Consider the following 14,735-nt stretch of genomic DNA (forward strand, 5'->3'; position numbering starts at 1 on the left):
TGTGTGTTTCAATAGGATACCGATGGTATGGTTTGAACCGATTTGATTTAGCCATTCTGAAGTCATCACTTGGTTGAAGCGCTGAACTAGGGAGGCATCGTTTACATATATATTGGTTTTCGCATGCTCTACTAGGTTAATGTCATGAGGTTGGCTATCGAGCATGCCCAAGTGATGACTTGATTGTGTGCTTGCTTGAATTCTTCACATTTCATACCATCGGTTAGTTGTCGAATCATTCCTCGATCATAACCTTCGTTCTTGGTTCATGTATGCTCTCTTCCACATAGGGCAAGCTAGAATTAACTATCTTACCCAGGACCGCCGAAGCAGCGTGGACCAGGGGAGAACTATACTTTGTCTTGTATGCCCTCTTCCACATAGGGCAAGCTAGAACTAACTATCTTACCCAGGACCGCCGAAGCAGCGTGGACCAGTGGAGGACTATACTTTGTTCATAACACCACAGTATTGAGTAATGTGCCCTCTTCCACATAGGGCAAGCTAGAATGAACTATCTTACCCAGGACCGCCGGAGCAGTGTGGACCAGTGGAGGACTACACAATCATGAGGTTTGATATCGACTTGTGTGTTTCAATAGGGTACCGATGGTATGTTTTGAACCGATTTGATTTAGCCATTCTGAAGTCATCACTTGGTTGAAGCGCTGAACTAGGGAGGGGCAGCGTTTACATATATATTGGTTTTCGCATGCTCTACTAGGTTAATGTCATAGGGTTGGCTATCGAGCATGCCCAAGTGATGACTTGATTGTGTGCTTGCTTGAATTCTTCACATTTCATACCATCGGTTAGTTGTCGAATCATTCCTCGATCATAACCTTCGTTCTTGGTTCATGTATGCTCTCTTCCACATAGGGCAAGCTAGAATTAACTATCTTACCCAGGACCGCCGAAGCAGCGTGGACCAGGGGAGAACTATACTTTGTCTTGTATGCCCTCTTCCACATAGGGCAAGCTAGAATGAACTATCTTACCCAGGACCGCCGGAGCAGCGTGGACCAGTGGAGGACTATACTTTGTTCATTACACCACAGTATTAAGTATGGTGTCCTCTTCCACATAGGGCAAGCTAGAATTAACTATCTTACCCAGGACCGCCGAAGCAGTGTGGACCAGGGGAGGACTATACTTTATACTTCACACACTAGCCAAATTGAAGTCATCACTTGGTTGAAGCACTGAACTAGGGCGAGTCTATCGTTTACTTTGCATTGGGATAATACGCTGCATGCTCTCTTAGGTTAATGTCATGTGATTGGCTATAGAGCATGCCCAAGTGATGACTTTGTTTCAAGCTCAACAGGTAGGGTATTGAGTCCTCTTCCACATAGGGCAAGCTAGAATTAACTATCTTACCCAGGACCGCCGGAGCAGCGTGGACCAGGGGAGAACTATACTTTGTCTTGTATGCCCTCTTCCACATAGGGCAAGCTAGAACTAACTATCTTACCCAGGACTGCAAAGCAGCGTGGACCAGTGGAGGACTATACTTTGTTCATTACACCACAGTATTAAGTATGGTGTCCTCTTCCACATAGGGCAAGCTAGAACTAACTATCTTACCCAGGACCGCCGAAGCAGTGTGGACCAGGGGAGGACTATACTTTATACTTCACACACTAGCCATACTGAAGTCATCACTTGGTGGGGGTGAACTACGGCGGTATCTATCGTTTTGGTTCGGTCTATATAGGGTCGCTTGCATGCTCATTCGAATATAATGTAATTGTGTATGGCTTTATGAGCATGCCCAAGTGATGACTTTGTTTCAAGCTCAACAGGTAGGGTATTGAGTCCTCTTCCACATAGGGCAAGCTAGAATGAACTATCTTACCCAGGACCGCCGGAGCAGCGTGGACCAGGGGAGGACTCTATACTTTATACTTCACACCACAGTATTGAGTACGTCTTGCATAAAGCCCCTAATGAGAACCACGAGGGCTCTCTCAATGTAGAACCACGAGGGCTCTAGTACCGATTCTCTCGGTACGGCTTGGTCCGTGTTCCTTTATGCTTGTACTCGCAGAAAGTCTCAACCCGGAGGTCTTGACTTTGATTGTCATAGTTGGACTACGACGGGGCATCCGACCATTGCTGATCGAACACCCCTGATTCACCATCTTTCGGGTAGGCGGTACGCGTACCTCCGGACGCGGAAGTCTCAACCCGGAGGTCTTGACTTTGATTGTCATAGTTGGACTACGACGGGGTATCCGACTCATCGAATACCCCAGAAGCACACCATCTTTCGGGTAGGCGGTACGCGTACCTCCGGACGCGGAAAGTCTCAACCCGGAGGTCTTGACTGTGGTTGTCATAGTTGGACTACGACGGGGTATCCGACTCATCGAATACCCCAGAAGCACACCATCTTTCGGGTAGGCGGTACGCGTACCTCCGGACGCGGAAGTCTCAACCCGGAGGTCTTGACTTTGATTGTCATAGTTGGACTACGACGGGGTATCCGACTCATCGAATACCCCAGAAGCACACCATCTTTCGGGTAGGCGGTACGCGTACCTCCGGACGCGGAAGTCTCAACCCGGAGGTCTTGACTTTGATTGTCATAGTTGGACTACGACGAGGCATCCGACCATTGCTGATCGAACACCCCTGATTCACCATCTTTCGGATAGGAGGTGCGCCCACCTCCGACGCGGAAGTCTCAACCCGGAGGTTCGGACTTAGAGTTTTTCCCATTTAAAAGTTTTTCTCTTAGCCATACTGAAGTCATCACTTGGTGAACGATTGAACTAGGGCGGGTTAATCGTTAATAGATATCATGTGGTTTGCATGCTCTCTTAGGTTAAGGTCATGTGGTTGGCTATCGAGCATGCCCAAGTGATGACTTTGTTTCACGCTTGCTTGATTTCTTCATGATTCCCTGTTATATAGTGTATTCATTCGAGAACAGGGAATCTTTGGTTTTGCTCAACAGGTATTGGATGTCAACTTGGTATCTAGATCGCATTAAGTCTCAACCCGCAGGTTCGGACTTGTATAGTGACATCTTGTTACGGTCTTGAGTCTCAACCCGCAGGTTCGGACTACTTAGTGTTTGATCGAATATAATATGGCAACTTGTGCCTAAGTCTCAACCCGCAGGTTCGGACTTCTGTTTATTTGGCCAATGTATGTATAAGGCAACTTGTGCCTAAGTCTCAACCCGCAGGTTCGGACTTGTTAGTGTTTCGTCAACTTTCATATGGCAACTTGTGCCTAAGTCTCAACCCGCAGGTTCGGACTTGTGTATTTGTTCGAAGTCATGTATAAGGCAACTTGTGCCGAAGTCTCAACCCGCAGGTTCGGACTTGTGTATTTGTTCGAAGTCATGTATAAGGCAACGTGTGCCTAAGTCTCAACCCGCAGGTTCGGACTTCTATAGTGTTTCGTCAATTATCATATGGCAACTTGTGCCGAAGTCTCAACCCGCAGGTTCGGACTTCTGGAAGGATCACTTGGCCACTAATGATCCTTCCGCAGGTTCACCTACGGAAACCTTGTTACGACTTTTACTTCCTCTAAATCATCAAGTTCGGTCAACTTCGATAAAGCAGACGCGGTTCACGAGGATCCAGCGAACGATCATCTCCAAAGACCTCACTAAATAATCCATCGGTAGTAGCGACGGGCGGTGTGTACAAAGGGCAGGGACGTATTCAACGCTGGCTGATGACCAGCACTTACTAGAAGTTCCGAGTTCATATGGACCATTGCAATCCATAATCCCTACTAAGTGAGTATTTGAGTGATTTCCCGTTCCTCTCGGAATAGGAGACACGCTGCTACCCACATTGTAGCACGCGTGTAGCCCAGAACATCTAAGGGCATCACGGACCTGTTATCGCTCGATCTCATTTTGCTAAACACAAATTGTCCTGCTAAGCAGCGTACCGTAAGTGCACTTGCGCACACGAACAGCGAAGGTGTCAGGTCATACTCCACCGAAAGGTCCTAACCCGTTCCAATCGGCATCGACGCATTAACGCTGACTGCGTTCTAGTTAGCATATGTGAGTCACGTTCGTTATCGGAATTAACCAGACAAATCAATCCACGAACTAAGAACGGCCATGCACCACTACCCTTAAATTTGAGAAAGAGCTATTAATCTGTCTCACCTCCATAAGTTCGGACCTGGTAAGTTTTCCCGTGTTGAGTCAAATTGAACCGCAAGCTCCATTTCATTGTGGTGCCCTTCCGTCAATTCCTTTAAGTTTCAACTTTGCAACCATACTTCCCCCGGAACCTGACTTTGGTTTCCCGGAAGCTACTGAGAGCACCTGGTTGTAGCGTCTCCCAATTGCTAGTTGGCATCGTTTACGGTTAGAACTAGGGCGGTATCTAATCGCCTTCGATCCTCTAACTTTCGTTCTTGATTAAAGAAAGCATCCTTGACAAATGCCTTCGCTTTAGTTAGTCTTACGACGGTCTACGAATTTCACCTCTCGCGCCGTAATACTAGTGTCCCCAACTACTTCTGTTAATCATTACCTCCGGTCTGAGTACAAACCAATGAAAGATTAGACCAAGGTCGTATTCCATTATTCCATGCAAGATTATTCTAGGGCGTTTGGGCACCCTGCTTTAAGCACTCTAATTTGTTCAAGGTAAACGTGAGCGGTCGAGCTCTATGTTACACTTGCACCCGTTGAAGGGCACACCATGACACAGACTTGGTGCCCTACCACACCATTGAGTCGCAACCAGATTCCGACTTGGCCCACCGACCACGGGTTGACCGGGTCGGCGGAGCCGGACTGTGTTGGACAAGTATCAACTTCGAACGTTTTAACCGCAACAATTTTAATATACGCTAGTGGAGCTGGAATTACCGCGGCTGCTGGCACCAGACTTGCCCTCCACTTGATCCTCGTAGAAGGATTTATGCTCTACTCATTCCAATTATGAAACATCATTAAAGAGTTTCATATTGTTATTTCTCGTCACTACCTCCCCGTCCCGGGATTGGGTAATTTACGCGCCTGCTGCCTTCCTTGGATGTGGTAGCCATTTCTCAGGCTCCCTCTCCGGAATCGAACCCTGATTCCCCGTTACCCGTTGCAACCATGGTAGTCCTCTATACTACCATCCATAGTTGATAGGGCAGATATTTGCGAGATCTGTCGTCGGTGCGAGACCATACGATCAGCATCATTATCCAGACTTCAACTCAATGACACGGAGAACCCGCGATTGGTTTGACTAATAAGTGCACCAGTTCCCGCGAGGGTCCTGGCATGTTGCATGTATTAGCTCTAGATTTTCCACAGTTATCCAAGTAACTAGGTTGATGATCTCGTAAATTATAGCTGTTATACTGAGCCTTATGCGGTTTCACATTAAATCTGTTTGTACTTAGACATGCATGGCTTAACCTTTGAGACGAGCGTATATTACTGGTAGGATCAACCAGAATTCCGACTTTGCGTTCGAATGTTCATTGTCCCATTGCACCCGGAGGAGCAAACACCACGTTCTATATGTTGTCAAGTCCGGTAGCACACGGGAGGCGAGCCCCCGTGCGAACCTCATTGCCCTCGTATCACACACACACCCGATGCACCGGACAGGCACTTGAGCGGCATTCGACTCCGCTAAGCGCTCGTGCGCCCGATTGTGCATGCGCTGACGGGGCCTTCATACCCCTACCACAGCGACCTTATGCCAAACTTCCATGAATACTTAGGTGAGCTGACAAGGGCCTTCATTTCCCTACCATCAACTAAAGGACACGCTAGGCGCGTCCGATCATTGCAACTGCGGGGCTTTCATACCCCAATCACCACAGTACGCAATTCACCAGAGTTTAATCACAACCCCCCCGGACATGGCACACTATTAACTTGCAACAAAACTTAGTGTGTGCCGGGCACATCGGTTCCACAAAATCATTCCCGATGTACCCCAATTGGGGTTGCGAACGCATTCACGGTCCTCTGACACACCCAACCAAGCGTGGATACTACATACCTCAAACACCCAGTACACTAACAGACAAATCAACATATGGTTGCTTTCCCCCAGACATTTGCCAATCACTTGGCACCCGGACGGGAACTCGCTCCTGATTGCGCCAATGCCACCCATTTGCCAAGAGCGAGTTCTGTATGTAGATTTCATTTGGAAAGACAACCGTGTACTGGATATTCTATCCGACGATTACAGATGACGAGTACGAGACTCGACTACACTCACGGATAATACATTTTGGGTCGAGATTGCTTTCGGGGTTTTCGATTGGTCTTGCGCTTGTAAACGTATAACTTTGACTTGTGGTAACCTCGGTATGTTAGTCGATCACGTGGTTGTGAACTGGGTACGGGTGGGCAATCTGTTCACTTGCACTCTGGGTAGGAATATGGTGAGCGCTATAGGTTAAAGATCATGGTATGGTTCCATCGTGATGACTTTCGCTAGATAGTAGTATGTTTGGATAGTTATAACGTTTTTGGCCATTTGTTCATAGTGTTCGGTTCATTCAGGAATTCGATTGGTCTTTGCTTCACACACGTGGTCGATCACTTGGATGTGAACTAGGGTGAGATTAAGGTGTTCACTAGTGCTCTTCGGTTTTGGATCAGTACTGAGCACTTGATTGGTTTCGCATAATATGTATCCATAGTGATGACTCTTTCCAGCTTAAGATTTCGTTACCGGTTTCGAATCCTCCCCACGTTCGCTTTTACTTGGTTAGGTTTTCGAGTGTAGATTTGAAAGCAATCTCATGTATGTATCCCATCTGATATAAGCCACTGACAGTTCATGTCACCTCGTTCAACTCTCGCTGGGTCACAGAAGTATGTTACTGCGCCCATTATCCCTACTCGGATAGGTTCGGTTCGTTCGTTTTATACTACGGTGAGTAAACTCAATTTGTGCATCGCATAGCCATGGAAAGCAAGCTTTCGCGGGCCTCTTCGACTGTTTTGATACGAGCTTTGCCCGTGATGCTTGTCATCCCAGGATACTAGACCCCTTTGGACGACCGCATGACCATCAGAAAGTAAATTCCACGTTCGATTTGGGGTGTGAACCCCGAACATAAAGTCTTTGTGTAGAACCACGAGGGCTCTATAGTACCGATTCTCTCGGTACGCTTGGTCCGTGTTCCTTTATGTTCGTACTCTTGTGAATAAGATTCACGTTCGTTTTGGGATATTTGCTACTGTCACCGTTTGAGTACTATGGGGCTTGAACCCCTAACATAAAGTCTTTGTGTAGAACCACGAGGGTTCTATAGTACCGATTCTCTCGGTACGCTTGGTCCGTGTTCCTTTATGTTCGTACTCTTGTGTGTATAATATTCATGTTCGGTTTGGGATATTTGCTACTTTCACCAGGGTCCCGTTCTTCATACAAGTCTGCCTTGCTAATGTGGTAACTTTATAGTGTAGTTCTGACATCCCAATTTTGGGACTTAGCCGATTTTTCGTATATTTCCATATGACCCATAGGGTCCCTTTCTTCATACAAGCTTGCCTAGGGCGATCGGTCAAAACTTGTCTTACTATTCGATTGGTCTTCGCACTTTCACCCTAGGCAGTTCGCCTAGGTCTGTCTTCTTGAGGAGGCCAAAACCCGAAATAAGGAGGTTCGGCCGACCCTGAAACCTCCCCTGTCTGAACTACACTAACCCGATTTTTCAGGGTCCTCAGCGCCATACAACTTTGCCTAGGTCACTTGTACTCTTGACTTAGGCCATCCGACTTGGTCCGTGTTTCTTCCTAGGGTTCACCTAGGTACTTTGCCTTGCTTGATGTGGTAACTTTTTAGTGTAGTTCAGACATCCTTATTTTGGGACTTATCCGATTTGTCATGTATTTCCATATGACCCATAGGGTCCCTTTCTTCATACAAGCTTGCCTAGGGCGATCGGTCAAAACTTGTCTTACTATTCGATTGGTCTTCGCACTTTCACCCTAGGCAGTTCGCCTAGGTCTGTCTTCTTGAGGAGGCCAAAACCCGAAATAAGGAGGTCCAGCCGACCCTGAAACCTCCCCTGTCTTAACTACACTAACCCGATTTTTCATGGTCCTTAGCGCCATACAACTTTGCCTAGGTCACTTGTACTCTTGACTTAGGCCATCTGACTTGGTCCGTGTTTCTTCCTAGGGTTCACCTAGGTACTTTGCCTTGCTTGATGTGGTAACTTTTTAGTGTAGTTCAGACATCCCAATTTTGGGACTTAGCCGATTTTTCATGTATTTCCATATGACCCATAGGGTCCCTTTCTTCATACAAGCTTGCCTAGGGCGATCGGTCAAAACTTGTCTTACTATTCGATTGGTCTTCGCACTTTCACCCTAGGCAGTTTGCCTAGGTCTGTCTTCTTGAGGAGGCCAAAACCCGAAATAAGGAGGTTCAGCCGACCCAGAAACCTCCCCTGTCTGAACTACACTAACCCGATTTTTCAGGGTCCTCAGCGCCATACAACTTTGCCTAGGTCACTTGTACTCTTGACTTAGGCCATCTGACTTGGTCCGTGTTTCTTCCTAGGGTTCACCTAGGTACTTTGCCTTGCTTGATGTGGTAACTTTTTAGTGTAGTTCAGACATCCCAATTTTGGGACTTAGCCGATTTTTCATGTATTTCCATATGACCCATAGGGTCCCTTTCTTCATACAAGCTTGCCTAGGGCGATCGGTCAAAACTTGTCTTACTATTCGATTGGTCTTCGCACTTTCACCCTAGGCAGTTTGCCTAGGTGTAGCTTCTTGAGGAGGTCAAAACCCAAAATAAGGAGGTTCAGCCGACCCAAAAACCTCCCCTGTCTAAACTACACTAACCAGATTTTTCAGGGTCCTCACCGTCATACAACTTTGCCTAGGTCACTTGTTCTCTTGACTTAGGTCATCTGACTTGGTCCGTGTTTCTTGCTAGGGTTCACCTAGGTACTTTGCCTTGCTTGATGTGGTAACTTTTTAGTGTAGTTCAGACATCCCAATTTTGGGACTTAGCCGATTTTTCATGTATTTCCATATGACCCATAGGGTCCCTTTCTTCATACAAGCTTGCCTAGGGCGATCGGTCAAAACTTGTCTTACTATTCGATTGGTCTTCGCACTTTCACCCTAGGCAGTTTGCCTAGGTGTAGCTTCTTGAGGAGGTCAAAACCCAAAATAAGGAGGTTCAGCCGACCCAGAAACCTCCCCTGTCTAAACTACACTAACCAGATTTTTCAGGGTCCTCACCGTCATACAACTTTGCCTAGGTCACTTGCACTCTTGACTTAGGCCATCTGACTTGGTCCGTGTTTCTTGCTAGGGTTCACCTAGGTAGTTTGCCTTGCTTGGTGTGGTAACATTTGAGTGTAGTTCTGACATCCCCATTTTGGGACTTAGCCGATTTTTCGATCAATACCATATGACCCATATGGGTCCTTTGCTTCATATAAGTTTGCCTTGCTTGGTGTGGTAACATTTGAGTGTAGTTCTGACATCCCCATTTTGGGACTTAGCCGATTTTTCGTAAAATACCATATGACCCATCAGGGTCCTTTGCTTCATATAAGTTTGCCTTGCTTGGTGTGGTAACATTTGAGTGTAGTTCTGACATCCCCATTTTGGGACTTAGCCGATTTTTCGTAAAATACCATATGACCCATCAGGGTCCTTTGCTTCATATAAGTTTGCCTTGCTTGGTGTGGTAACATTTGAGTGTAGTTCTGACATCCCCATTTTGGGACTTAGCCGATTTTTCGTAAAATACCATATGACCCATCAGGGTCCTTTGCTTCATATAAGTTTGCCTTGCTTGGTGTGGTAACATTTGAGTGTAGTTCTGACATCCCCATTTTGGGACTTAGCCGATTTTTCGTAAAATACCATATGACCCATCAGGGTCCTTTGCTTCATATAAGTTTGCCTTGCTTGGTGTGGTAACATTTGAGTGTAGTTCTGACATCCCCATTTTGGGACTTAGCCGATTTTTCGTAAAATACCATATGACCCATCAGGGTCCTTTGCTTCATATAAGTTTGCCTTGCTTGGTATGGTAACATTTGAGTGTAGTTCTGACATCATCATTTTGGGACTTAGCCGATTTTTCGTAAAATACCATATGACCCATCAGGGTCCTTTGCTTCATATAAGTTTGCCTTGCTTGGTGTGGTAACATTTGAGTGTAGTTCTGACATCCCCATTTTGGGACTTAGCCGATTTTTCGTAAAATACCATATGACCCATCAGGGTCCTTTGCTTCATATAAGTTTGCCTTGCTTGGTGTGGTAACATTTGAGTGTAGTTCTGACATCCCCATTTTGGGACTTAGCCGATTTTTCGTAAAATACCATATGACCCATCAGGGTCCTTTGCTTCATATAAGTTTGCCTTGCTTGGTGTGGTAACATTTGAGTGTAGTTCTGACATCCCCATTTTGGGACTTAGCCGATTTTTCGTAAAATACCATATGACCCATCAGGGTCCTTTGCTTCATATAAGTTTGCCTTGCTTGGTATGGTAACATTTGAGTGTAGTTCTGACATCATCATTTTGGGACTTAGCCGATTTTTCGTAAAATACCATATGACCCATATGGGTCCTTTGCTTCATATAAGTTTGCCTTGCTTGGTGTGGTAACTTTTTAGTGTAGTTCTGACATCCCCATTTTGGGACTTAGCCGATTTTTCGTAAAATACCATATGACCCATCAGGGTCCTTGCCTTCATATAAGTTTGCCTTGCTTGGTGTGGTAACATTTGAGTGTAGTTCTGACATCCCCATTTTGGGACTTAGCCGATTTTTCGATCAATACCATATGACCCATCAGGGTCCTTTGCTTCATATAAGTTTGCCTTGCTTGGTGTGGTAACATTTGAGTGTAGTTCTGACATCATCATTTTGGGACTTAGCCGATTTTTCGTAAAATACCATATGACCCATCAGGGTCCTTGCCTTCATATAAGTTTGCCTTGCTTGGTGTGGTAACACATGAGTGTAGTTCTGACATCCCCATTTTGGGACTTAGCCGATTTTTCGTAAAATACCATATGACCCATCAGGGTCCTTTCCTTCATATAAGTTTGCCTTGCTTGATGTGGTAACATTTGAGTGTAGTTCAGACATCCCCATTTTGGGACTTAGCCGATTTTTCGATCCATACCATATGACCCATCAGGGTCCTTGCCTTCATATAAGTTTGCCTTGCTTGGTGTGGTAACATTTTAGTGTAGTTCTGACATCATCATTTTGGGACTTAGCCGATTTTTCGTAAAATACCATATGACCCATATGGGTCCTTTGCTTCATATAAGTTTGCCTTGCTTGGTGTGGTAACTTTTTAGTGTAGTTCTGACATCCCCATTTTGGGACTTAGCCGATTTTTCGTAAAATACCATATGACCCATCAGGGTCCTTTGCTTCATATAAGTTTGCCTTGCTTGGTATGGTAACATTTGAGTGTAGTTCTGACATCATCATTTTGGGACTTAGCCGATTTTTCGTAAAATACCATATGACCCATATGGGTCCTTTGCTTCATATAAGTTTGCCTTGCTTGGTGTGGTAACTTTTTAGTGTAGTTCTGACATCCCCATTTTGGGACTTAGCCGATTTTTCGTAATATACCATATGACCCATCAGGGTCCTTGCCTTCATATAAGTTTGCCTTGCTTGGTGTGGTAACATTTGAGTGTAGTTCTGACATCCCCATTTTGGGACTTAGCCGATTTTTCGATCAATACCATATGACCCATCAGGGTCCTTTGCTTCATATAAGTTTGCCTTGCTTGGTGTGGTAACATTTGAGTGTAGTTCTGACATCATCATTTTGGGACTTAGCCGATTTTTCGTAAATTACCATATGACCCATCAGGGTCCTTGCCTTCATATAAGTTTGCCTTGCTTGGTGTGGTAACACATGAGTGTAGTTCTGACATCCCCATTTTGGGACTTAGCCGATTTTTCGTAAAATACCATATGACCCATCAGGGTCCTTTCCTTCATATAAGTTTGCCTTGCTTGATGTGGTAACATTTGAGTGTAGTTCAGACATCCCCATTTTGGGACTTAGCCGATTTTTCGATCCATACCATATGACCCATCAGGGTCCTTGCCTTCATATAAGTTTGCCTTGCTTGGTGTGGTAACATTTTAGTGTAGTTCTGACATCATCATTTTGGGACTTAGCCGATTTTTCGTAAAATACCATATGACCCATATGGGTCCTTTGCTTCATATAAGTTTGCCTTGCTTGGTGTGGTAACTTTTTAGTGTAGTTCTGACATCTCCATTTTGGGACTTAGCCGATTTTTCGATCCATCCTATATGACCCATCAGGGTCCTTTTTCTTCATATAAGTTTCCCAAGACTTAGTGCTTTTTACCTTTGGACACCAATATCACCCTTACGGGTTTCTTTGATCTTCTCACTTTGTATTGACCAAATGTAGGTCTTGCCATGCCAAACATATAATTGTTCTACACCAAGTCTCTATCTCTTACCGCCAGCTCGGTACATTCGATCAACCTGCCCTTAAGGCACCCGGGACTTAGCCATTTTTTCACATTTTTCATGATTTTGAGGCAACTTTTCTCGACTTTGTCACCTTATATCACCAAGATCCTTTCCCTTTAGCGCTTCACTCTGTTCGTATGATATTTAGCGCTGACTATCACCTTTCTATCGCTGACCTCAACTTCTTATTCGGTGCCATAGAGCCAGAGATATTTGGTGTATGCTGTTATAAGGGAAGTTTGTCACTTTTTCAAAGGCCCACTTTGGGACGCCCATATCTCACCTTCACGTATCTTCGATCTTCTTGTCGTCTATGGACAAAACTTAGGTCTTGTATTGGCCAACTTATAAATGTTCTACGGCCAAGCCGTATCTCTTACCGCAAGCCCGGTATTCATGGACTTAGTCGGATTTTCGCCTCTCGTGGTAACAATTTCTGACTTTGACTCACAATAACACCCGAACGGTCACATGCTAGCGCTTTGCTTGGTAGGAATTATAGTTAGCGCTACCTTTTCTCTTTCCATCGATACCTTGTTCGTTCTATTCCATGCCATACAGCCGAAGTTATGATGTTTCCCGTTTTCCATATCATGTGGAGCTTATGCTCTGGGAAAACCATCTAACACCTGTACCACCCTTTTGGGTACCACCGATCTCGTCACTATGTTCGGGCCAAATATAGGTTATAACATGCCCAACATATAATTGTTCTACACCAAGTCTCTATCTCTTACCGCCTGCTCGGTATTTTACTCGTAAGTCCAAATTTCACAACTTGTACTTTTTGGCCCAATGTACTCGAGTTTCAATTTTGGTAACATTTTTCGACTTTGACACTTAATAACTTCCAAATAATGCTAGTTAGCGCTTTGCTTTCTTCTAGTCGTATCTAGCGCTGGGTGTTACCTTTCCAAAACATATCCTAGCTTTACAATCCATGCCATATAGCCGGAGCTACATGGTGCACAAGTCAAATCCATTTTAGCCATGTTTCATTTTTGCTAATTTTTGACCACTCGTATCACCCTTCCAGAGTGGTCCGATCTTCTCGCTTTCTATGGACGACTTTTATGTCTCGTAGAGGCAAACTTATAAGTATTCTACGTCAACCCGCTATCTCTTACCGCTTGCTCGGTATTCTTGGTCTTGTGTGATTTTTGGCCATTTTGGTATTATTTTTCCACTTTGTCGCTTAATAACTCAGTTTTGCTCAACACTTAGCGCTTCGGTTGTTTGGGATTATAGTTAGCGCTCGGTTCGACCTTTCCAACACTGATCTTAGCTTGTCGATCCGTTCCATACAGCCTGAGTTATTCGCGATACCGTGTTTCAATCCATTTCTCAAGTCTCGTTTTGGTCCAACTTTGAACCAGCCATATCACCCTGATGGGTACCTCCGATCTTCTCGCTCTATATTGGCCAAAGTTAGGTCTTGTGGTAACGTACTTATGATTGTTCTACGCCGTGTTCGTAGCTCTTATCGTTCGCCCGCTATTTTCGATCATAAGGTGAATTTTCGCCTCTAAACCACCATTTTTCACCTTTGCCCTCTAATATGACCGACTTGCTCAACACCTAGCGCTTCGCTTGGTAGGACACATAGCTAGCGCTCGTCAAGACCTTTCCAACGCATATCCAAGCTTTCCGATCCGAGCCATACAGCCTGAGCTATAGGCGATACCGTTTTTCCCATTTTCTTGGTCACACGCACTTTAGGGTACCCCTTTTTGCCTTTGACCCTTAATACCTCCTCCGGGTCACTAGTAGGCGCTCAGCTTGGTAGGAAACATAGCTAGAGCAGGCCTTCACCTTTCCAAAACTGCCAAAAGTGTACCGATCCGACATCTAGAACCAAAGTTATGGTCATTCCCATCATGCTCTACTTTCATGGTCAACCTCCACTAAGCACACCTAGGTTGGACCAACTTTCACCAACTCATCTCGAACCCCAAATTTGCTTCGACCTACTAGGTTTCCCTAGCAAAGTGGCCAAAACATCCATTACAACACGACTGGTCTTTCTGGTGGTCGACCTAGGCGACTTTGTTCGACGACCACCACCCCATGGAACTAAAAGACGTCCCTTGATACGGACCACCGATACATTTTCCGGCCTGTCTAAACTACACTCATCGAAATTTTTTTGGGTCCCCACCGTCATACAAGTTTGCCTAGGTCAAGTTTTTCTTCCGGATCGGCCGCGGACCTCACTTTTCATTATCTAGGGAGGCCATAGGGCCCCAAAAGGGGTTTT

Source organism: Anopheles coustani (genome assembly GCF_943734705.1).
Source record: "Anopheles coustani chromosome X unlocalized genomic scaffold, idAnoCousDA_361_x.2 X_unloc_46, whole genome shotgun sequence".
Taxonomy (NCBI): domain Eukaryota; kingdom Metazoa; phylum Arthropoda; class Insecta; order Diptera; family Culicidae; genus Anopheles; species Anopheles coustani.